This window comes from Orcinus orca, chromosome 18 (assembly GCF_937001465.1).
Source record: "Orcinus orca chromosome 18, mOrcOrc1.1, whole genome shotgun sequence".
NCBI lineage: Eukaryota > Metazoa > Chordata > Mammalia > Artiodactyla > Delphinidae > Orcinus > Orcinus orca.
In genome coordinates this window covers 3,147,970-3,171,889 of record NC_064576.1, presented here as the reverse complement: position 1 = coordinate 3,171,889, position 23,920 = coordinate 3,147,970, and the positions used below count along the sequence as shown (strand labels likewise).

General features: G+C 42.2%; 1 long non-coding RNA gene across 2 annotated transcripts; it reads right to left on the bottom strand.

Annotated features, from left to right (window-relative positions):
- Positions 1–1,827: 1,827 nt before the first annotated feature.
- LOC117202777 (uncharacterized) lies at positions 1,828–10,207 on the bottom strand. Of its 2 annotated transcripts, none has more exons than XR_007473155.1 (3): positions 9,656–10,207; positions 7,141–7,222; positions 1,828–3,990 (listed from the first exon to the last, which is right to left on the bottom strand). It is a non-coding gene; the product is annotated as an uncharacterized LOC117202777 (long non-coding RNA). The 2 variants fall into 2 exon arrangements; XR_004485236.2 differs by having other exon boundaries at positions 1,828–3,390; positions 9,656–10,206.
- Positions 10,208–23,920: the final 13,713 nt, after the last annotated feature.

Sequence of the window (23,920 nt, the reverse complement as noted above, 5' to 3'; positions counted from 1 at the left end):
CTATATTTTAATGTGAGGTGATATGTGTATTTCTTTTTAGAGGAACTGTAATATGATTTCTACTCTGGTGATAATGGCAAAGCAAGAGAATAAAGAGAAAAAGAACAATAGCAATGAAAGTAACACTCATCTTTGAAGTTTAAATTGTGGAACTACAGAGCTAAAAGTTGGAGATCATCTTCCCCATCAAATACCTGCATTTTATAGACAAGGGAGTCAGGTGCTGTTCTGAGTTGAATTGTGTCCCCAAAACGGCGTGTTCACGTCCCAACCCCCTGTGCATGTGACCTTATTTGGAAATAGAGTCTTGGCTGATGGAATACAGATAAGATGAGGTCATAGGGCGGGCCCTAATCCAATGATTGGTGTTCTTATAAGAAGAGGGAGGGCTTCCCTGATGGTGCAGTGGTTGAGAATCCACCTGCCAATGCAGGGGACACAGGTTTGAGCCCTGGTCTGGGAAGATCCCACATGCCGCGGAGCAACTAAGCCCGTGAGCCACAACTACTGAGCCTGCGCTCTAGAGCCCACGAGCCACAACTACTGAAGCCCGCACACGTACAGCCCATGCTCCACAACAAGAGAAGACACCACAATGAGAAGCCCATGCACCACAAAGAAGAGTAGCCCTGGCTTGCCCCAACTAGAGAAAGCCTGCATGCAGCGACAAAGACCCAATGCAGCCCAAAATAAAAATAAATAAAAAGAAGAGGAAAAACGATACAGACACTGACATGTAGAGACACAGACAGAGATTGGATATCCCCCTACAGGCCAGGGGATACCCAAGACTGCCAGCCACACAGGAGCCCAAGGGACAGGCCTGGAACAGACTCTCCCCTGAGGCCTTCAGAACCTTCATAACCTTCATGGCTCTGCCAACACCTAGATTTCAGACTGCTGGTCTCCACGTGGTGAAAGAATACATTTCTGCTGCCTTAAGTGAACCAGTGTGCAGTGATCTGTTACCACAGCTCTAGGAAACTTACAAGGGCACCAAGGAATTAGGCAGTGGTGGAACTGTGGCCAGAGTCCCATGAGCATCCTTTCCACTGGGCCCTAGGGCCTCTCTCAGCTCAAGCAATTCTACAGAAAAGCAAATTCCATCAGGATTCCCAGGGAAAATATGTCTACCTTAGTGTGAGTTACCCTAAAGGCAGAACCCACACTGAGGATTTGAATAAAAGTAATTAATGTGAGAGGCAATCCACAACGTGCGGGGTTGAGACAGGGACGGTGCAGGTGAGTGGTGGCCGATAGGACAATGTTCTGCTGGGATAATGCCCCAGAGTCATCCCACTGAGGGGTGGGGAGCTGGGATGACTTATCACTCTGCAGGTGTTGTCTGCCTCACTTCTGGTCTGCCCTCTGTGGGTCTAGCATATTCCTCTGGACAGAGAATGTCCTTGGGCATGTCTGCAAGCTGTATTTGGGATGGGCTGGGGGATGTGTGTGGGACACACCAACAGCATCCTCTGACCTTCCTTTCCCATCACTGAGTTTACATGTTAACCACAAACAACCAGAATGCAATCCTTCTGAATTAGGGGGTTTGTGTGGAGAATAAGAACCAGAGGAATTGTTTTTTTTAATTCCAAAAGATTGTTTTCAGAAGATAAAGTTGGGCTTCCCTGGTGGCGCAGTGGTTGACAGTCCACCTGCCGATGCGGGGGATGAGGGTTCGTGCCCCGGTCCGGGAAGATCCCACATGCCGTGGTAGTGGCTGGGCCCATGAGCCATGGCCGCTGAGCCTGCGCGTCTGGAGCCTGTGCGTCTGGAGCCTGTGCGTCTGGAGCCTGTGCTCCGCAACTGGAGAGACCACAGCAGTGAGAGGCCCGGGTACCGCAAAAAAAAAAAAAAAAGAAGAAGATAAAGTTAAGTAAGGAAGGCTGGAATATTCAGAAGTGACAGAATCAGTATTGGCAAAAAATGTATTTGCCGATATATTTAGTACAGAATATATAATAGTACAGAATAGAGATGCCTTAAGTGGTTCTTTCAGAAGTACAGCTGATCCTCATTAGTCACAGATCCGGTATTTGCAAATATGTCAACTCATTACATTTCCTGGTAACCCCCAAATCAATACTGTGGTACTTACTCATTCACTGACATAAACTTAGTGGCAAAAATTCTGAGCTGCCTGTTGTGCATGTTCCCAGCTAAGCGCTAACAAGGGATGCCCTGCCTTCTTGTCCCAGCTCTCAGACTGTAAACAGGGATTCTTTTTGTGCCTTTTTTGGTGATTTTGCTGTTTAAAATGGCTCCCAATGGTGCTGTAGTGCTGTCCAGTGTATCTAGGGGTGAGAAGGCTGTGATGAGCCTTGTGTAGAAAACCTGTGTTAGATCAGCTTTGTTCAGGCCTGAGTTACAGGGCTGTTGACCACGACTTCAATATTATTATTATTAAATCAACAGTATCTATTAAATAAGGTGTCTTTAAACAGAAACATACATAAAACAAAGGTATGAATTGATTGGTTGGTGAGAATGTCATAAGCAGAAGCCTGCAGGAACGTAACCCTATATTTCCTATAGGAGCAATGGCTCAGTCTTCACTAATTTTGTGTTCACAGTGACTACAGAGCTTAATCACCATGAATAACAAGAATCAACTGTATTATGAAAAGTTTTCAGCAAAAGATACTAAGTTAACTCTCTTTGTCCAAAATACAACTATAAGTAGCCTTTCAGTAAAGATACTATCTGACATATCATTACTCCATTTTATTCTTGTTGTGCCATTGATTTTAGACACAGCAAAGGGTGAGAATAATTTTTGCTATTTTGCTTAATCTCCAGTTCACACTGGTGAGGTCCTTGGGATTGATAATAAATTAATGCATATATGCAGACACACATAAATGATGCTATACTCTTTTATTTTAAGCCCAAGGAAAAGTAGGTTAAAAGTCAAGTCATATGTTCATTTATTCCAATTAAGGGGGCTGGAAAAACAACACATGAATGAAAAACAGTTCATCATTTGGTAGCTTATGGAGGTTATTCCCTAAGAAAGTAAACTGGTAAACAGAGACAGAGAAATTCAGAAAGAAGTTATTGCAGAAAGTCAAGGGCAGGGAAAGGATTATGAACATTTAAGACCAAGGCTGTGTTTAACGACAGATTTCAAATCTCTTAGATATTTTATCTTGAAGTCCCAATTTCCCTCAAGGCAAAGTACTGGTGTTTATGGTTCCTAATTGCTGGTTTTAGCAGTTCTTCAGGGGATGAAGGGAAACCTGTAAGCGTCCAGCCAGGCGGAGGTTCACGTCTGTCCCGTAATCCTGGGTGTTCACCCAACATTGACCCCCAGCTGCATGCTTTTTAAACTTCATATGGTTGGAGACATTCAGAGCAGGGACTTTCTCCATTATGTCAGCACCCCAACTTGAGAAAGACAGAGCATTATTGTGTCAGTGAGTTTTCTTATTGACTTACCAAGTAGAATGTTCGTATTGTTTCGGAAGGTCTCAAAATGAAGAAGAATCTTGAGATTGTTGAGATTCAGACTGTGCCAGCCGGTTGTGTTTTTGTTCTTGTTGTTGTTATTGTTTCTAAAATATTCACCAAAACTTCCTCTCCAGAAGCCACTGCACGTTTGTGTGGGACCCCAGGTTGCTTGGGTGGATGTGATAAGAAATACATCTGGGTTTTGAAGAATGCGGTCTTGATTAAATGTTTCCCTCTGTAAACAGAAACCTATCCCTTGCCCCATGGAAGGGAGCCGGGACCAGCTACAGGATATCCCCTCTTCTTCCCCAAATGCTTATGATACCCGACTCTTCTCCTCTCTCTGGCAGGATTCCCCCCAACCCCCATCTGAGTCAAAGTAACCCCAACCCACATTTCTACTTTTCAGGGACAAGACAATGCAGAGGCAAAGGGCCCGCGTGTGTGTTGAATGAGGTTGGAACACTGCTAGATGTTCTAGGTCATCGCCATGGACTGCAGGGTAGAGTTGTGAAGAGTGGAAATCTTTTAGTGTTTCTGTGAGAAAAGGAAAAAAAAAAAGGACAGTTAAGTGGAAGCTACTGAGAGTGGAGAGCTGGTTAAGGGGCCCATTAGAAAGGAGAAGATACAGGAAAAGGATAACAAGTCAGAGAAGAGCTGGAAGAGATTTAAAGTATGTGTTTGAGAGTCTGGAAAGCCAGACCCACACTCTCTGTGCCTCAGAGTGACCACTGGTAAATAAGAGAAAAACAGGCCCTGCCTCACAGGGCAGTGTGAGGACTTAATGAGATTGTGCTCTAAAGTGTTCAACATGGTGCCCCTTCCCCCTCCCTCCCTCCCTCCTTTCTTTCCTCCCTCCCTTCCTCTTTCCCTCCCTCCTTCCTTTTTTCCTTCCTTTCTTTCTTTCTTTCTGGCTCCCTCATTTAAAAAAATTTTTTTATCCTGAAGATAATCTTGGAAACAATGATGTGCTGATAAAACGAGAGGTCAGCAGCTCAGGGCAGCATCAGAAGACTAGAAACCCGATGTGGGTAAAGCAGGTAGACAGCCTGTGAGCTCCCTAAATGAAACTCAGGGGCCAGAGAACTTTTGTAAATGTGATCGCTGAGACATCTGAGGGATCTTTGAAAAACAGAGAGCAGAAGGCAAGATTGCCAAAACCAAAAGTGAATAAATGGCATTTCAAAACCCCAATGGAAAAGAAAATTCACTTAAGGCAAACTACAGGTTAGTGAATTTAAAGTACATCCCTAGAAAGAATCTAGACGCTTATTATAACAATGGTCTGAGAACAGCTAAAGAGAAAACAATGGTAACTAGGATCCAGTAAGAGTCAAGAAGAATAAGTCACGAGTCCTTTCTTGAGAGGATTACTAAACCCAGATTTCACAGAAATGTTTTAAGAAGCAATTAAGTGGATTTCAATCAACTATAACATGGTATTTTGTAATACCCTTACAGATTAGATGAAATTTAAAAATAAAACGTTTTGGCAAGCATCTTATCCAATCCACATCTGTTTGTAAAATGCCTGTTGGTTCTCGGCCCTCTGCTTAGTACTAGGGGTACAAAAATGGGAACTGCAGCTCCCACCCCAGGGCGCTGGAGCTTTGGCTAAGAGAGGAGAACCAGTATCAAGTTCCATAACCATTAGTGTTGACCTCGTGCAGGGTCTTGTGCAGGCTTCAGCTTGTGCTCTCTTTGGTGCTTTTATCAGTGACTTGATACAGAGATGGAAGACATGTCATCAAATCTGCAAGTCCTAACAGCGTGAGGGTTGGCAAATACAATGAATTTCAGGGTCTGAATCCAAAAACGTCCCAAGTGCACTGCAGCAGGGGGTCCTATGCCACAAGCTGGACAAGCCACAGTTTGACATGAATGAGTGTGAAGCCCAAGTCCAGAATAGGAAGGCCTGGGAGCCGGGTTGGGCGCCTATCAGATAGGGGGTCAGGCTTGGCAACAAGGGGCCGTCTAGGCTAACAGCACCACACTGCAGGCTCTGAGCCGCTCACGCCTCCAACTGAACAATGACTGAGATTGAGGGGGACCCCCTGAGCTGCTCAGACCATGCTGGGGGGGGGTGGGTGGGAGGGGAGTGTGTGTAGGGGAACATCACAATCTGAAGGGTGCCTTGGAAACTGGAGGAGATAGAGGGGAAATGATGTGTACAGGAAAGGGAAACCAATCCGCGTCAAGTGAGAAGTTATGTTAAGTGAGAAGAATGGTTAGCCTAACCATCAGATAGGAAGCTAGTAGAAAACAGAAGATGGACAGAAACTCCAGGCAGAGAGATGCCAGCTGGAGAGAAAACTAAAACAAACAAGCACAGTTACAACCAGAACCTCAGGGCATGCCCACGTCTCTACACATGAAAATGTCTGTTCTCAGAATTGGTGAATTAATGATACAGGAGTTAAGATAAACAGCTTGAATCCTTAGCAGGAAAAGGTAGAGGGAATCTGAGCACTGGGTGTGGCTTAGAATACTGCTTCCTTGGAGCAGATACTGGCCTAGAGGAGACCTGAGAGCTTCTGTTTGGCTTCTTAGCAAGACCGATGCCTGATCTGGGGCTTGTGGACACGTGCTTACTGGTCCATTTTCCCCATCCACTTTCTTCAGTGAGGCCCTGGGGTTATATATCTGTGACACCTCTGAGGACCAGACCATGCACATTCTCCAAGGAAGAATGAAAGTGAACTCTTGTCCCTCTCCTCACAAAATAAACTTTTCAAACAACTCTCTTGTGGGCTTATAGGAAGTCTTAAACCTCCCACTTGTAGCAGATCATTCAAATTCAAAGTGTTTCAGCTCCTGGAGATAGCTGATGATGTAATATAGGAGGATTGGATTATCTTACTGATGCAGGCTACCAACCACAGACCCCAAATCTAGCCTAGCCTACTCAGAACCCTGGATATACTCTTCACAACCCTTTTTCAGGGTGAGTGGTTTGCAGCTCCGCGCAGCAGCAAGCTGATGGAGTTCCCATGGTTCCAGGGAACCACACAGGCTAATAAGGTGGCCCACCGTTCCTGTCCTCTCTCTGGACCCAACAAATGTGTTAAATATGCAGTTTAGCACACAGCCCACTGGTCCAGGCCCAGAGCGGTCTGCCCCTGCACTCCTGCGTATATTCTGATTTCTTTCTCCTGCCTCGTAACAGATTCCTTCTTGCCCTTCATCCGAGCTATCGCCTGCATTCTGACTGTACTTATGTGGCCCGTTCTCTTCTCCTCAAATCATATTCTCTGGGACAAATTCCCCCCAAATTACTTCTCTGTCTTTACCTTAACTGAAGCCACAGGTATGTTACAGGGGATTTTATACAAATGAAAATTTTATCAATTTTTTTTCCTAGCTGTAAGTATTGTCTTTATGATATGATATGATATAAAGAAGTTATGACATAGTTTCTTAGATGCTTATTGAGTTAGTGAATAACACTGAAAAGGCATACAGAATAATATTAAAGGAAAGAACCATGATGTGAAAATGAAAATTGTATATAGAATTTGGGGGGAAATCAAGTGAAAAAAATAAGCTATTGCACATCAAATATATAGCATAGTAGCGGATACATAGTATTTAATAAATGCCAAGTCTTAGTCTAGCTGTAAACATTGTTTCATTTATTAAGCTGCTGTCGCAGCTGACATCATTTACTTTGACCAGTGGAATTTGTACCTGCATCGCCTGCTGATGTGGTCATGGGTGAACATCTCATTTGCACTGTCACACACATTTCTCTCTGGTCCAGCAAGATGGACTGTAGGAAAGGGTAGGAGATGGAAAATGTGTAATTCACATAACTATGAGCTTTTCCCCCTCACAACCAAGATTTTCTATAACATCACTGTTCCTTGTTGTTTAAAGACATTGTTATGGCATTGTTTACTCTTAAAGCAGAGGATGAGTGGGTACATTTGGTCCTTTCTATAACATTCCAGCAATCTAATCAACACTGACAGAAAGTTGAACAGCAGTTGCCTGGGGAGGAGGCGGGCAGGGGGGGGGGGCATGGTGGGAGGGAGAGAATGACAAACGATCATGAGGAAGCTTTGGGGATGATGGATGCGTGCATCACTTAACTGTGGTGGCAGTTATGGACGTGCACACAGGCGAAATCTTAGCAAGCTGTGCACTTTAAATATGTGCATTTTACGATTGTTAATCATACTTCAATAAAGCTGTTAAAATTACATCTGTATTTTTCTTCTCACAGTATGAGTTGGGTTTGGATATATCACCAAATATGCAAAGTAGTTTACCAAATCCAACATCTTGCCAACATGTCTCCTATCACTTAATTATCAGATCAGAGTAAAATTTCCAGTGTCTATCCTGACACCCCGTCATGCTTTCTAAATCACATAACCATTTTCTTCTTCATTGTCATTACAGATGCTTGATTCATGTTTCAGTGATGTATTCTCAGTTTTACTCTACTATCTTCTGAGTTTTCATACGTGTGAAGTGGGCTAAAATGAGCAAACTGGTTCTTCCTTGCGAAGATCTCTCTCATTTCCTGTGTTTTGGTTTCCCAAATGGAGCCTCGTTCGGTTATACTGCATCTATACTAAGTTTACTCAGTTCTGTTTTAAGCACCACCGTCCTTACTTTCAAGGAAGAGCCGCAGAGAAGGAAGATGACGTCAGCAATTTAGTAAAACAGAGGCTTTCCACGTGGACCCCAAATCCGCTCTGTCTATGTGGAAGGCACTAATGAGATTTCAAAGGCACGGATGACTCAGAGATGCTCTCTGGGTCCTGACCAAAGGCTGGCTTAGTTTGCTCTGAGGGGAAATGGAGCTGGAAATGTCCTCTTGAATAGGGGGTGAAGGAAGGGCCTCACTGGGCACCAGGCACCCCAGCCTTGGCTCCCAGATGTCCTGTCCAGGCTCACACGAGGGATATCCTTGTGACAAACCTGCCGCCCTTGGCAGCATCCAGATGTTTACAAAGGAAGGCTGGTTCCTCGTCAACAACAATCAAAACAGTGAGCGCTGTGTGTGATCTTTCCCACTTCCATAGGGAATTTGAATAAAACTAGAATAGGATTAGAAACAAATATCCAATTGACTAGGGGCTCAGTTCCCCTGTTTGGGGAGAAATCTGAATATTTAACTCATTTTTGGTCCCTGCATTTTAACAAGCAAATCTGATCAAACTAAAATTCTTTTTACTATAAAAATTCCCCTTTAAAAATACTGTGTATAGAAAATATTCCAAGCCTTTGAGTCAGCATTTTGTTTCTGGGAATCTGTCTTAATTTTGCAATCAGAAACACACTTGAGGATTTATGAAAAGTAACCGCTATAATATTTCATCAGAATAATATTTGTAATACAATTATAGTAGGTGACAGTATTTACATTAATGAAAAATTGGAAACGTTAATTGTTTGAGTGACATAAATCTGCTCTGGTATATATCTATCCCATAAAAGGCACAGGCATTAAAGATCATGTTTACTAAGAATTTTTAATGATAGAGAAAAGCATATACAGAAGAATGTTAAAAAGTCATAATAAAAAATGCAAAGTCATGCAGAAATGGATGAATGAATTAGTTGATGCCGGTAGAGTATATACAACTATGCCTGACACGTGTGCAATCAAAGTTCACTGTTATCTCAACCAATCTATTGAATACATTTGCATATTTAAGAAAATCCAGAATATGGAACAAAGTCTTCAAAATAGGATTTCAAGTAATTTTATTCTTATGTGTTGTCTAAATTTTCTGCAGTGAGTTTATAAGGCATTCATCATTAAAATAAAATCTGTGGCAAAGAGGAAGGAAATTACATCTGCACAGTCACACATTGTTTGTAAATGACAAAGAGTTAATTCTGACATTCACAAGATGAGATGGGCAACGAAAGCAATCATGCAGTGAAAAAACCCATAATATAGCCTCCAAATTGACAAATTTTCTTTCGGAAGTAGTTATTAGTTTTATTGGATGACTTAGTTGTTCTTAGTTATTTAAATTGGCTGATTAATAACTGGGAGCATAATGGTTAAGAGAGTTGTGACTTTCCAAAATTTATGGATTGGGAATAAGTGTGTGTGTGTGTGTGTGTGTGTGAGAGAGAGAGAGAGAGAGAAAGAGAGAGAGGGAGAGAGAAAGAAAGAGGGAGAGAGAGATGGAGAACATACCTACATTCATGCATTTTCTTTTCAACTCATGTATTTTACCTTGTTCCGGGAAGTATTTAAGTCAGATCGATTCGTGATGAGCTGTCAACAATTATATGTAAGTAATAAACAAAGTGACCTGCTGGGAAAGAGCGCCTTCCCTCCACACCTCCCAGGAGGCCGTCTGATGTACCTTTACACTTGGCCTGGTCTTTAACTCTTGAAGTTCTGCAACGTCTGTCTCTTTCGGGGTCACTGTGAACCTTGAGTGGCTTCACTGACTCTTCTATTTCACGATTGTGGTGATGGGAACACCACCATTCAAAATGCTGAATGCGCCTCTAAAAGTAGGAACAAATTGTGAATTCTTGTAAAGACTGTTGTTTGCAGCATCCCTGTGCAGTGGTCTGCAGGTACCCTTGTCTCCCTGTGTCGAGTGAGTCTCGCTGACATCGGTGATGTGTGCCCTTCTGTAAGTGGCATTGTCTTCTCCTGAGCTTCTGTCCATGAACTGTTTCACCCTAAATGAGAGCACTGCTTAGGAATGACATTGCTAAACGGGGAACATTTGATTCTTCCAGTCGATAGCAATTCTTGGAATATGGGAGGGAGTTTTCTGTTCCTATTTTCATTTCCTGATACTTGCAAAGAGCTTTCAATCAATGGATAAACCACCCGTAATAATTAACCAGACAGAGTGAAATCATTTGTTACTCAACCTACATTATTACCAAGGGAAAAGCCACTGGCCTCCTACAGATATTGCTACATGATTGCAAAAGAGCAAGTGGGTTAAAGTTGTATTTTTTTCCTTCAGAAACTCTATTTGCCAAAGCCCACAGATTGCATTGCACCATTCCCGCCGCTCGTGCTGATGATGCTGCAATACGGGCTGTTTTCATAGGCAAATGAATTTGCAAAATCAGACCTACTCTTCCAGATTATGCTGCCATAGCTACAAACAAAAACAAAGAGTCAGCAAAGAAACAAGTCTCAGAGGAGCTTTCCAGCACGTTCTGCGAGCATCCTTGGGTTCCTTTGGGAAAAATTATACAACCGTTGCTTCTTCACCCATCCCTTAATAAATCAATAAATATGGATTGAGAACCTACTGTGAGCAAGGTGCTCTGCTGGGTGAGAGTGAAAATGCAAAGACGTGTAAAATATAGCCTGTGATGTAGAAGAGGATATGGAGATGTCTAAGGAACAGAGGAGATAATTCCCATCTAAGGGAAATCCCAGCGAAGCCAAACCCCCCACCCCTTCCCTGACCCTCTGACACTACATCCTGGCACCTCTTCCCCCTCCTCTGTGGACCAAATAGCACCGTAACAACCTCCAGGTGGTCTTCCTGTATCCACCCTTGTTCAATTCCAGTAAGTTCTCCCTACAGAGGTGTCATATTATAAAAGCCCACATCTGATCATTGAAATATCTGCATAAAACTCTTAAATAGCTTCCCATTTCATTTTAGAGTAAAGGACAACATTTCCACCGTGACCTCCAAGGTCATGGGGAATCTGGCCCTGCCTGCTTCTGCCGTCTCCCCCTGACCACCGGTTTCCTCTGCTCGAGACACAGTCTGTGGCTCTTTGAATGTGTGCCTCCTCTCCTGTCTAGTGTCTTCATAGTTCTGTCCCCCCCACCCTACCTCACCAGGAACTCTCTCCTTCCACGGCTGTAGTAAGCTCCAAACCCTCCTTCTGAGCTCAGCTACAAGCCCTGGAAAAGCTCCTCTGAGTTGCTAGACCGCAGGACATGAAACGTTCTGACAGCATCCTGCATTTTGGGTTATTAGCCCTTATTTTATTAAGATACAACTGTGTATGACAGAAAACTTGAAATATCAGTGGCTTAATAGATCAATTTCTTATTTAAAGTGTGCAGAGCTGAAAAGAGAGCTCTGTAAGAACCAGGGACCCAGGGTCCTTCTAGGATCTTCCTCAGATCAGATTCAGCATTTGACCCCACCACGTTGTCCATGATGGCTGATCGAAATCTGGAAGCCAGAACTACATTCCAAACAGCAGAATAAGGAAACAGAAAAGAAACAAAAGAAGGATGCCCTCTCACTTGAAGACTACATTCCGTAAACTATACACAATGCTTCAATGTACAAACCATTGGCTAGAACGTATTCACATGCCACAGCTAGCTGCAGGGAAGTCTGAAAAATGTAGTGGATGCTGAGTGATCCCTGCCCAGCTAAAAATAAAGGGATGAAGGGTATAAAGTTACTGACGGCATCTGCTGTGTCATAGTCTCTTCTAGATTGTAAGCATGAAGACAAGGACCAGGTCAATTTGCGCACCCCCCCCCCCATAATCTTGGGGCCTGCCTGGCATGCTTCCAGCACATTGCTGAAGATCCTGAAATATTATTGAATGAGTGAATGGATGGATGAATGAATGGGTGGATATGAATGAATGAGTGAAAGTCCTATGGGGTCCAGAGACAGAACTCATTCATTTCAGATTGGAGGGGGAGACGGCGGTCATGAGGAAGAGCAGAAGTTGTGATTTTTGAGATCACACCTTCATTTTGAACGTGTGATCTCAACTGGGATGAAAAGAATTAACCCACTTCCCTTGGAGGAGTAGGCTATGAATAATCCAGCCAGGAAAATGATGGGAACAAGTGCCCAGAAAGGGTAAGGCTCAAGAGAGGAACGGAAGACAGAAAGACACGGCGACATGGACAAATGTGAGAAAACACTGGAAATGTAGACTGGGCCGAGACTGCATGCGAACATCTGGGCAAATCACCTCTCAGCTCAGTAACCATTGGGGACTTTGATGGTGTAGTCACAGCACACAGGGCATCTTGTCCAGACAGTCCAGAACCACAGGCACGAAGTCACCTTGGGATGTATGACTCACGGTCAGATCAAAGTGGTCCCCATTGAACCTCTGCAATACAGCATCCTCCTAAAGCTTGTATCTGTTGATCTCGCTTGATCCTTCATTAAGAAAATAGAAGGAAATGGAGAGGAATCCCTCATCTTACTGCCGCCAACCCCACCAGCCTAGCAAGCTCAGCGTCCTCCCATCTCTGTGCTTGCGCTCGGGTTTCAAAGGATGAAGGGTTTTCTTTTTGTTTTTTTTTTCCTTTCAAAGGTCAACCATTCATTTCTACTCCACACCATCACCTCTCCTTCTCCATCATTGCTTTCTCTCTACTGGACCATTTCTATCTGCAAACAAATGGGTTCTGGCTTCTTTTAAAAAAAGAAACAAAACACCCTTTTTGATTTCCTGCTTCCAACTAGTAAGAGCTCCATTTCTTTGCTCCTGTAGACATCAGTTTCCTGAAAGAATCTGGAACCACTTCCTTGCCTCTCACTCTGCCCCAAACTCTCCCATCAGGGCTTCTGGCCTCTTCCCAGGAGCTATCCTGGTGATGGAGATGCAGAGGTCGCAGCTGCTGGTGATGGAGGTGCAGAGGTCTCTCCCGTCTCCCAGCCTGTCGGCAGCATTCAGCTCCTATGAACACATTTTACCTCTTGAAACACCTCTTCTCTCAGTTTCCATGACGCCCACTCTCTTGTTTTCCTACATCACATTCTCCTTTGCTGAGCCTGGATGGGTTTTTTTTTTTTTTTTTTTTTTTTTTTGCTATGCTTTCCTTCTAGATTATCCAGTTCTGCCCAATAACTTCAAATACAGACTATATACCAATATCTCTGGCTTTGACTTCTGCCCTGAATCCCAGGCCTGTGGATCCAACAGCCAGCTTTCCATTTGACATCTCCACTTGGAAATCTACTGGGATTCATGATTAGTTAACATGACAACACAAAACTCTCAGTTTTCCACCTGCCCCCAGCCCACCATCTGCCCTGCTAGATGCCTCCTGTCAGTCCATTTCCTCCGGCCAGTCCTTAGGATGCATACTTGATCCATCGTTTTCCTCTCCTCCTTCATCCAGCTCTTCAGCAGGTCATGGTGAGATCTCTAACTGGCCTCTCTGCTTCTCCCATTGCCTTTGTCATCCTATTCTGCACGAAACAGCTAGAATATTAGTTCATGCACATTGTGACATGTCAATATCACAAGAAACATACTCGCCTGGAGGCTGGTCTGAGCTCTTTGCCACGCCCCCTCCCTACTGCTTCCTCAGCCCCAACCTGACCTGTCTCTCTCTGGCCTCACCCCCTGCATGCTTCCACTTTCCCATGAAGTCCAATCTCACTGGCCTTTTTTCTGTTTCTCAAATGTGTCAAGCTCCCTCCCCCTGAGGACTTTTGCTTTCATGGTTTCCTCACCCTGGAATGAGTTTGCCATTCATCCTCCTGTGACCGGCACCGACTTACCATTTGGTTCTCTTCCTAAATGACTCCTCCTCTGAGGATGCCTCCTCGGTCTCTCATCCTGAGCTATGCTCCGTGACAACTTTCAGTTTCTATCATATCACTTTTTGTTTTTCCAAAAAATAAGACAATATTATCTGATTTTTTGGATTTAATTATTTAACTCGTTATTTTGTGATGCTACCTCCATTCCCTGGAATAAACATCGTGACAGTAGAGGGTTTATCTGATACACTCTGATACAGCTTTGTGCTCAGAGCAGTGTTTGGTACACAGTCTGTGCAAACATAATAAATGTGTTGGGGAAAGGAGGAAAATAAAGACTACGGTAGTCATGCTGACAAGTCCAGAATTATCCACTGCTTCTGAGTAAATAGCAATGGCTAGAAAAGTTTAGAAGACTTTAAAGTGTTTTTCTCACCCTGGTCTGTCATTTAGAATCATCTACTAGGACCTACTTATTACTTAGTGTTTGGTTCAGGGTTTGGTCCCATTTTATGATTTCATACATGACCAGGGAGGGTGGCTGTAAATTAAGTACCTACCCAATCAGTCTTTCCCTGGAATAAAGAGTCTCAGAAGTTGGTTATAAAATCTGAGAGAAGTCATGATTTTGGGTAAGGAGACCACTATAATTTTCATTTCAATGCCTTCCCTTTTCAACGGGAAAAGGGGGGAGGGGGAACCACTGGGAATGACAGTAGGGCAACAGGTAGAAAACCAGGACTGTCCTGGGCACCATGGAAGGTTCTGGTAGGGAAATTAGAAACAATATGAGCGGAGAAGAGAAAGACAAGGGTATGGCGAAACATCTTGAAATAATGTTACCATGAAACAGCCAGTGAACAAACATATTCCTAAGGAGCAAACAGGCTGAAACACATTGTAAAAAGATGGAGTAAAAACATAAAGGAAACCTAGGAACAGGCCAGCACTGGGAGCAGTAAACATCTCTGGAAATGGGCCACCGCTGTAACCACAGGGCAGAGAAACAAACAAACAATTGCACGCGTCCTCATTGTAGAAAGGATAACAGGTTCAGAGTAATTTATTCCCACCACCCGGAGCATCATCTCAGCGTGAAGGACTCATACGTTTACACAAACAACAGGGCAGATGACAACCCAGACACACCACGCACAGAACATTCTTTCCAGACATTAATCCTCGGTTCATCTTGAGCCAATATTAGGCAACAATTTCTTTTCTGATTATTCACTTAAGTCAACTCAGGTAGAAAGCCACAGACAGCTTCCAAAGATTTGGATATAGTCCGATGAGAAGTGAAGTCACATAAGCAAGGAATCGATGATTAATGGTAGGAAATTGTAAAACAAACAGAGAGGTCAGATGACAGCTTGCATACAGCAAAGGAGGGTGGGTCAGTTATCATTCCATCCTGCTGCCCTTGGCTCTATTGATTTTTCCACTCCTTACACACAAAAACTGAAGGAAGGCAAAGGGAAGGACTCTAACAGATTTTTTTAAAAGAAGAAAACAATCTTTGATTTGAGCTAAATCCATCAGGGCCATTCCACCTGATGTACAGACGAGCATGTGGCTCTTTCATTCAGTCACAAAGTTATACCTGCATTGCTTCCTTTATGCCTCAGGAAATAGCAGTCATTAGAATTCCTCAAAAATGTGGTTTTGGGAGAAAGAAAGGGGCTTGTGCAACAGTGGATCTGGTGATGGGTGCCCTGAGCTTCAGGGGAAGTCCAGCAAAACTCCTGCAGCTTTGCTGCTATCAGGAGGGTCCAGTAAGCACGTGGTAGAGCCCTTCCCAAGTTTGCTTTAAGAAAATGACAATTTTCTCCCACAAATCATGTGATATTCATTTTTACCCAATACCCACACATGGCCTTTGAAGGTCAAAGAATTGGCTGGGTTTTTTTGTTTTAAAGTAATGGTCACAAAGAAAGACAGGGAACGTGGGAGAGTGTTATGCCTGTTTTATGATGTGCACTGTGATTTAGAGACACTTAAGGAAAAATATCAAATGTAAAGTATTTAATGCAAAGCTAAGCAGACACAGCTTTTCCTTAGAAGAATCATCTCAACGATCATATTCAATCCCCTGGTCTACCAAAAATGTTTAAGGTATAATTATTATTCCCCAAATTTAATTCTGGACTGAATTTCTTGGAAAAGTTCCTCTGAAATGACGAAACCCTGATAATACTGGGTCACTTTATGTTTCTAAATATATTCTTATTATTTCCATCCTTATTATATTATTTCCAAAAGGCTTTTACATGAATATACATAATTCTGAGAAAATAAACGTAAGTCATCAAGACAGGCCAGTCAGAGCTAAAGGTAAGGCTTTAAGGATAGCATACATGTTCCACGATGTTTCCTCTATTTTTTCCTAAATGTCTGCACAGAACCGTGCTCTGGGAAGGCCGCCCTGCTTGCCCTGCCGGGTCTTCTTGCGTTAGTCAGCACGGAGACAGAAAACAGCAGGGCTTGACTCCAAATAGCCCTGCGGGGTTATTTGTCAAGTGCAAGGGCAGCCACAGGGCACAGGCAAGCAGAAAAGGACATGCAGGGGCAATAGTTCTGCCATCAAGTGCCAAGCAAGTCTCCTAGACTCTCTGTACCTCAGTTTCCCCATTCATAGGGGTTGTACTAGATCTCCAACGTACTTTGCAAAACTAAAATCCATTACTGCTTAGTGCCTCCGGAAGTTGCCTAGAAAGTCCTTTTTCTTAGAAAAGATTCACCAATGAACAATGCATGAGCCTGAAATCTTCATATACTGAGACGAGACCAAACGCAAGACATGACACAGAGAGACAAATGCATAGTCATATGTCTAAAAGCTGTAGAAAATGGAAATCTAGACCTGCTCCCCCGCCCACCAGGCTGGCCCTTCTCTGAATCGATTTCTAATTCTTGACATTGCCAGAGAACGTGGAATTAGCTATAACAAGCTAGGAAAAATCTCATCAGTATTAAGGACATAAGATAAACCTTGAGAGGGTCAGCAAATAAAATTAGAAGAGACCTGTGATTAACTCTCTTAAACACAACTTTGCTGGCTTTCACCGCCTTCTTCTCCAATACCTGTACAATTTCTCTTTCACAGTAATAGCAGATAATGACCTAGTATCTTGAACTCGTGCTCTTTACTTTTCTTCTCTAAATGATTTACCCTTAGAAACGTTATTAAGTATCTTTGAAAGTATAATTTCTGTAGCAACAAAAGAATCCATTATAATTTTAAAATTTGAGTATTGGTTATTTTTATAATTTTACTAAAATAGCTAACACTGTGACAAACACCCTTCTAATAACTCTTTGCTTTAAGATGATTTATGATAAATTACTGTTAATTTTTAAAAATTCATGCATTCAGACTCTATTCAGATTGCCAGTTCTCCAGGCTGCAAACCATGTCATATATCATAACCATATCATGTAATATTTATATTACAAAATCATTGATAAGCTGTGGTCTATAATGGGTACCGCTCAGGAATTTGCATCTCAATCACTTAGACTTTAAAAAATTAAGATTTATTTTAGAGATTCCAGCCATGAAATAAGCACATATCCAAGCAGAGATAGAAAATCAACTTAAAGAAACAGCACAGTTCTCATGCCTACAAAATTTAACTTCACGGTGGTGGAAGACATTCCATGGAAGAAAACCATTGTCAGGAGGATGAAGGGGATGGATGGAGCTATAAACACAGATAAAATCATAGTAACTGACACAAAAGTAGACTTTGCTTATCCATTGTTTAGGGAGTCAGAGCTTTATTCAAATACTTCAAAGCATTCTTTCTTCATGAGCAAAACCATCTAGTTTAAAGAATTAACGCTAATCCTTCTCAAACTCTTATGAAAAATTGAAGAGATAGGAACACTTGCAAACTCATTTTACGAGGCCAGCTTTACCCCAGTACCAAAGACAGATAAAAACACTACAAGAAAACTATAGACCAATATCTCAAATGAGCATAGATGCAAAAATTCTGAGCAAAATGTTAGCAAACCACATCCAACAACACATTAAAAGGAAAATACTCTGTGACCAAATGGGATTTACCCCTGGCATGCAAGGATGGTTCAACATATGCAAATCAATAAGTGTGATAGATCCCATTAACAGAATAAAAGATAAAAATTATATTATCATTTCAATAGATACAGAAAAAGCATTTGCCAAAATACAGCCCCTTTTCTTTATAAAAACCCTCATGAAATTTCATATAGAAGAAACATACCTCCCTTTATAAAGGCCATATATGACAAATCCACAGCAAATATCATACTCAACTCTGAAAAGATATGAAAGATTGAAAACTTTCCTTCAAAGATCAGTGATAAGACCTTGCCCTCTCTCACCATTCTTATTCAATATAGTACTGGAGAACCCAGTCAGAGAAATTAGGCAGACGAAGAAATAAAAGGCATCCAAATGGGAAAGGAAGAAACAAAATTGTTATCTGCAGATGATATGACCTTATACATAGAAAATCTAAAGACTCAAACTCAACCAAAACACTGTTGAAACGAATCAATGAATTCAGTGAAGTTGCAGGATATAAAAGCCACATGCAGAAATCAGTTGCATTTCTATACCCTAACAATGAAATATTAGGAAAAGAAATAAAACTACTTCATCTCTGTAGTTGGCTGGGTGCCTGAGGACCTTCAGTTTGAGGAACTAAATACTAGATTCTTCTCACTTTTCTAGGTCTTGCAGCCTCCTTCTGATGTGATTTGGTTTCCCTTGTTGGTCCCCAGGGGAGAGAAACCTGATAGTTCTGACCGGACCCTGGACCTTGTGAAGTTATTGCTCATAGAAATTAAGTTGCAACATAGAGTAATTCAGTGAGCAATGATTTTGTGTGCAGTAGCCTTTGCCAGGCTCTGGGTCAAGCCTTGGGGGTGTAAGGATGAGCAAAATAGACCTTACCCTTGGGAAGCTGACTGTCTGAAGGAGACACAGTGGGGTGAACAGGCCATTTCACTACAATGTGCTGATCCCCTTGACGTGTTTGTCAGTCCAGGGGCCGTGGGAACCATGGGAGGGGCCTCTAGAGAGCTGGGTGGGAGCATCAAAGGACATTTCTATGATAAGAGAGCAAATCTGGATGAAAACACATAGTGAGTGTAAATTAGAAGGTAAATGGGTGATGTTTTTGTGGCAGGGGGGTGGGGAAGGAGGCAAAACTGGCTTCCAGATAAGAAAAAATGAGCGAGTCATTTTGTGTTCAGGAAGCTGCAAATCACCCTGCGTGGTTGGCACACAGACCATGAGATTATAGGCCATGGAAAGAAGAGGCTGAGCCCAGGGCATGAAGCTCTCACTGCCAGGCTAAGGAGCTGACTCTGAGGTTTGTAAGCAAGGAAGTGACTTGGTCATCACTTCCTTCAATGTCCCTATAATTCATTATGTGCCTCCACTACTCAGTAAATACAACATTGTGCTACAAGATGGGAGTTAGGAAATGGAGCCCCTGGCTGTCAGGTCTCTCTTGGCCAGAGTCGCGCTGATGGTAGCTGCAGAGCTGGTGCCTGGCCCTTGTTTCCCTGACCCTGGGGTCTTCCTGTGGCAGAGTCTTGCCCAGCAAGGGACTGGACCTGGGAGTGAGGTGGACTCTGCATGCAGTCAGTCCTGCTTCTAGCTGAGGATGACCTCACCAGGTCAACAGTGACAGTCAAGGCTCCCCACTGCCAAAGACTGTGGGTAAGATCCTGCTGGGTCTAAATTGATCTGTTTTTATGGACTCAGTTTTAGCTCCAGGCTCTAGCAGATGTGTAGTTTAAACAAGGCTGAGATGGAAGTACGTATGGCCAAGGCCATGGGCTAAATGCGGCAGTGGGTCACGTCTGGAGGAGGGAGGCTTTGCGAGTGTCCTGAAGAGTATTTAATGGCAGGAGAGAGTGCTCTGGACACACTGTTAAGTGAAAAAAGGAGGCTGAAAAATGGATGAACTGTATATTGCATATTACATTTTACACACACATACACAACAATGTATAAATTGAAAAACACTGGAAGGGAGTGTGTCAAAATATAAACAGTGTATAAGAGTAGTAGATTTATAGATGATTTAAAATCTCTCCTCTATATTTTCCAAATTCTTCATAATGAACATGCATTACATTTACGTTAAGAAATTTTTTTCTTCAAAAAGTTGTCACCAGATACTTACAAAAAAACACCTTTTAATTGCAGTATGCACTAATAAAAGTGCACAAGTCATACCTGTACTGCTGGACAAGTTCCCCGAGGAGATGCCTCTATGGAACCAGCACCTGGACCAAAAAAGATCTCATTACAGCATTTCCAGAAGGCTCTCTTGTGCCCCCTCCAATCATTACCTCCCTTCAAAGATAAATTCTAACACTGTAGAATAGTTGGCTTGTTTTTTGAATTTTACTAAGTGGAGTGCAGTGCAGTATGTACTCTTGCCCCTGGCTTATTTAGACAAACACTATGTTTCAGAGAATCCATTCCTGGTTTTGCAGGTAGCAATGACTTTTCATTCTCTTTGTTATATCACGTCCATTGTGTAAACTTGCTGCATTGAGACTGTTCCCACTAAGGAGCAGCTAGGGAAAATGCTGCCATGATCATTCTTGTATACACTTTTTGGTAAACTTACAAGTGCATAGCTTTGGGTCCATCTCTATGAGCGGAATTGCTGGGCCATAGTGGATGCATGTACTCTACCTTGGTAGGAGTTCCAGAGTCTCCCTAAGTGATTACGCCTTTTACACTCACTAACCATGGATGCATGGTCTGCTCGCTCTGCATGCTCACCAACACTTGGTGGTCCCAGTTGGTGTGTGATGCTATTGCACTGAAGCAGTTTGCATTTCCCTCATGAATTATGAAGTTGGGCACATTTTCCTCCCTTTAACTGCCATTTGGATTTCCTCTTTTGAGATGTGACTATCAGAGCTTTTTTAAAAACATAATTTATTTTATTTTATTTGTTAATTCCAAAGTCCTAATTTATCTCCCCCTCCCCCCCCATTATCTACTTTGGTAACCATAAGTTTGTCTTCTATGTCTGTGAGTCTATTTCTGTTTTGTAAATAAGTTTATTTGTATCATCTTTTTTAGATTCCACATATACATGGTATCATATGGTATTTGTCTTTCTCTGTCTGACTTACTTCTCTTAGTATGGTCATCTCTAGGCCCATCCATGTTGTCTTGGAGCTTTTTTAACCCATCTCTCTCTTGGACTGTTTGTCTTACTGATCTGCGGGACTTGTTAACATTTTCCAGATACAAGTCTTTTGTGTAATATAGGGAATTGCAAGCATCTTTCTCTACTCTGCAGCTTCCATTTTTACTCTCTTAATGGTCTCTTTTGTGATATGAATTTATTAATTTTAATGTGGTACCATTTATCATTCTTCAATGATGAGTGGTTTGGGGGTCCTATTTAAGAAGTCTTTTCCTAGTCAAGGTCATGAAGAGCTTCTCTTGTATTTTATTCTCAAAAAGTGTATTATCTTACCATTCACATTTTGATATGTCATCCATCAGGAATTGATTTTTATATGTAATGGGAGGTAGCGGTCAAGATCTGTTTGGCCACTTTTTAACATCCCCCAATTAATTACCTAAACATAAATTTTAAAATCTGTATAGCACCCCATCCCTCCCCCTTCCCAAAAGACAACCGTTCTTTCTGACAAAACACTGGTAAACAAAGAAGAGCTCCCAGTTAAGGATGAGGGAGGTGGAAGCCATCAGATGAAAACAACCATCTACACTTTGCACATGTGTTCCTCAGAGCAACCCTGTGAACTAAGTTCTTATTTCCACTTGATAGATGACAATAATAAGAGGAATAAGCCAACTTGCCCATAGTCATATATTTAATAAGTGGAAGAGGCAAGATTCGAACTCACATCCTATCTGACTCCAAAACCCTTGCCTTTTCCCTATTCCCAATGCACAAAGTCAGGGAGACAGGCAATGATTATTCACTAGGAGTTGGTTTAAAACCTCCTTCCACCAGTAAAGCCTCCTTCCACCAAGACAATGATATACAGACTCACTTTTGTGTTTCCAACCCTCCAGATCAATAGGCGGGCCACTGATTGGATTGACTATATTCAGTTTGATTTATTTCCTAAAATGGCTACAGTAACTGGATTGATTCTGCCCTGGTCTAGTTATTTCGGGTATAAAGACAGTCCCTAGGCCTGAATGATCTAGCCCGAATTGTCTCTCTGATAAACACATCAACACTGCATTTTTCACTTGCACCATCTACATTTGAATGAACTTTTCAGACCATTCTCAGGAAGCAAAGAAGATCCCGCACGTAAACGTAACTCGGCCACTTTCACACTCACATTGAAGACCCATTTCTCTGAAAGCAACCCTGATGAGGAGCATCACTGGCCTCATTGCTGTAAATATCGGAGCTTAATCTTGTGTTTTCCTAAGCCCTCTTCCCACAAACACATTAAGAGACAATTGCTACTTTATGGTCTCAGTCATTTAAAAGGGAGGATGCTAAGGCTGGAGAGCATTTGTGTGATGCGCTCTTGTGACAGAAGCAGGCAGCAGTGGATAAGATGAGTGGTTCTTTGAACCACGCCGTAAATCAGGCTGATGCCTGGCTTAGAACTCAAACGTTTCCCCTCCCCACACACCCTCCTCCTTCTTCTCCTCCAGCACAGCACGTGGCATCTATCTGCTGGAATGGTTTTCTCTTCTCATGACGTTAATACTCTAAACAAACAAATGTATTACATCCATCCAATCAATATGCTCTGAGTCTCGTGACCATCAAAGTTATGGAGATGTGTTTTGTACCTCTTCCGTGTTCAGCTAAAAAATCAATAAAATTACATTATCTAATATTTCAACTGCTACACACCAAAGAAACAGTTAGAAATAAATCTCTCCAAAGAAAAATTAAGCTGTCTTACACGATTACTAATTATTGACATTTACTTCTTATAATATCATACCTAGTGGGCAATTATTGGTAATTAAGTGCATAGCAGATCAGCCTCAAAGGAAAAGAAATGTTAAATAGTTAGACAGACATTTCGTATGTGTTGCTGACTGTTTCAGTGAATCTTTAAGAAACACATACAGGTTCAAGATTATTGGTTACTGTTTCTAAACATTGATTTAGTTTCAAAATGTGTAACTAGGCATCACAGATAACTAATATTAAGTTAAGGAAAATAAAATACTATAACAAACTAAAACTATGCCAGGTTGAGACAAAAAGTAAGAGTGACACAAAGATGTGTAGTTATTTGAAGAATAACATCTAACAAACATACTCAATGAAACTGGGAAACTGAAGAAAAAAGTTGAGATCAGATGAACTATTTGTTGGGAATAAGAAATTCTTAAGCTGAGAGTGGCAACAACAAAGGGATGTTGATTTCTTTAAGGCACTCCCCACCCCACCCAAAGAGATGGCCATACAGAGTAGGTATTTTATATATAAACTTTACAGATGTGCTTTTTAGATGGAGGAATGAATGCTCAAAGACTTTGAATGACCTGACTGGAGTCACTTCGTCAGTCAGGTTTGCCACATGAACCCCGGATGACGTTACCCTCAAGACCTATGCTTTTCAACTCCATTGGGACACCTTCCTATCCAACAATTCTGTCTAAAATTCATTTGCATTTCCATGTCATTTATTATTACCTTAGGCCTGAGATGCTTTAAATCTGGGACGACTGCTTGGAAAACAAGACGTTAGGAAAGATATGGCGTATCCCAAAATTCACAATGAGCAATCCTACTTGGCTCCTTAATGGTTCCCAAACCTATTTACAAGCAGTCTTAAACATTTATTGAGAGCTCCCTATCCATTCATTCACCCAATAAATATTTATTGAGCATCTACCATGGGCCAGGCACTGTGCAGAAGACTAGGAACAGTACAATGAATATAAAACACGCCTGCCTTTAAGGAGCTCAAGATGGAGGGCAGAAAACAACGGCTAGAGGGAATCACATAGGGCGTGATAAACTCTGGATGGGTTCCCAGCGCAG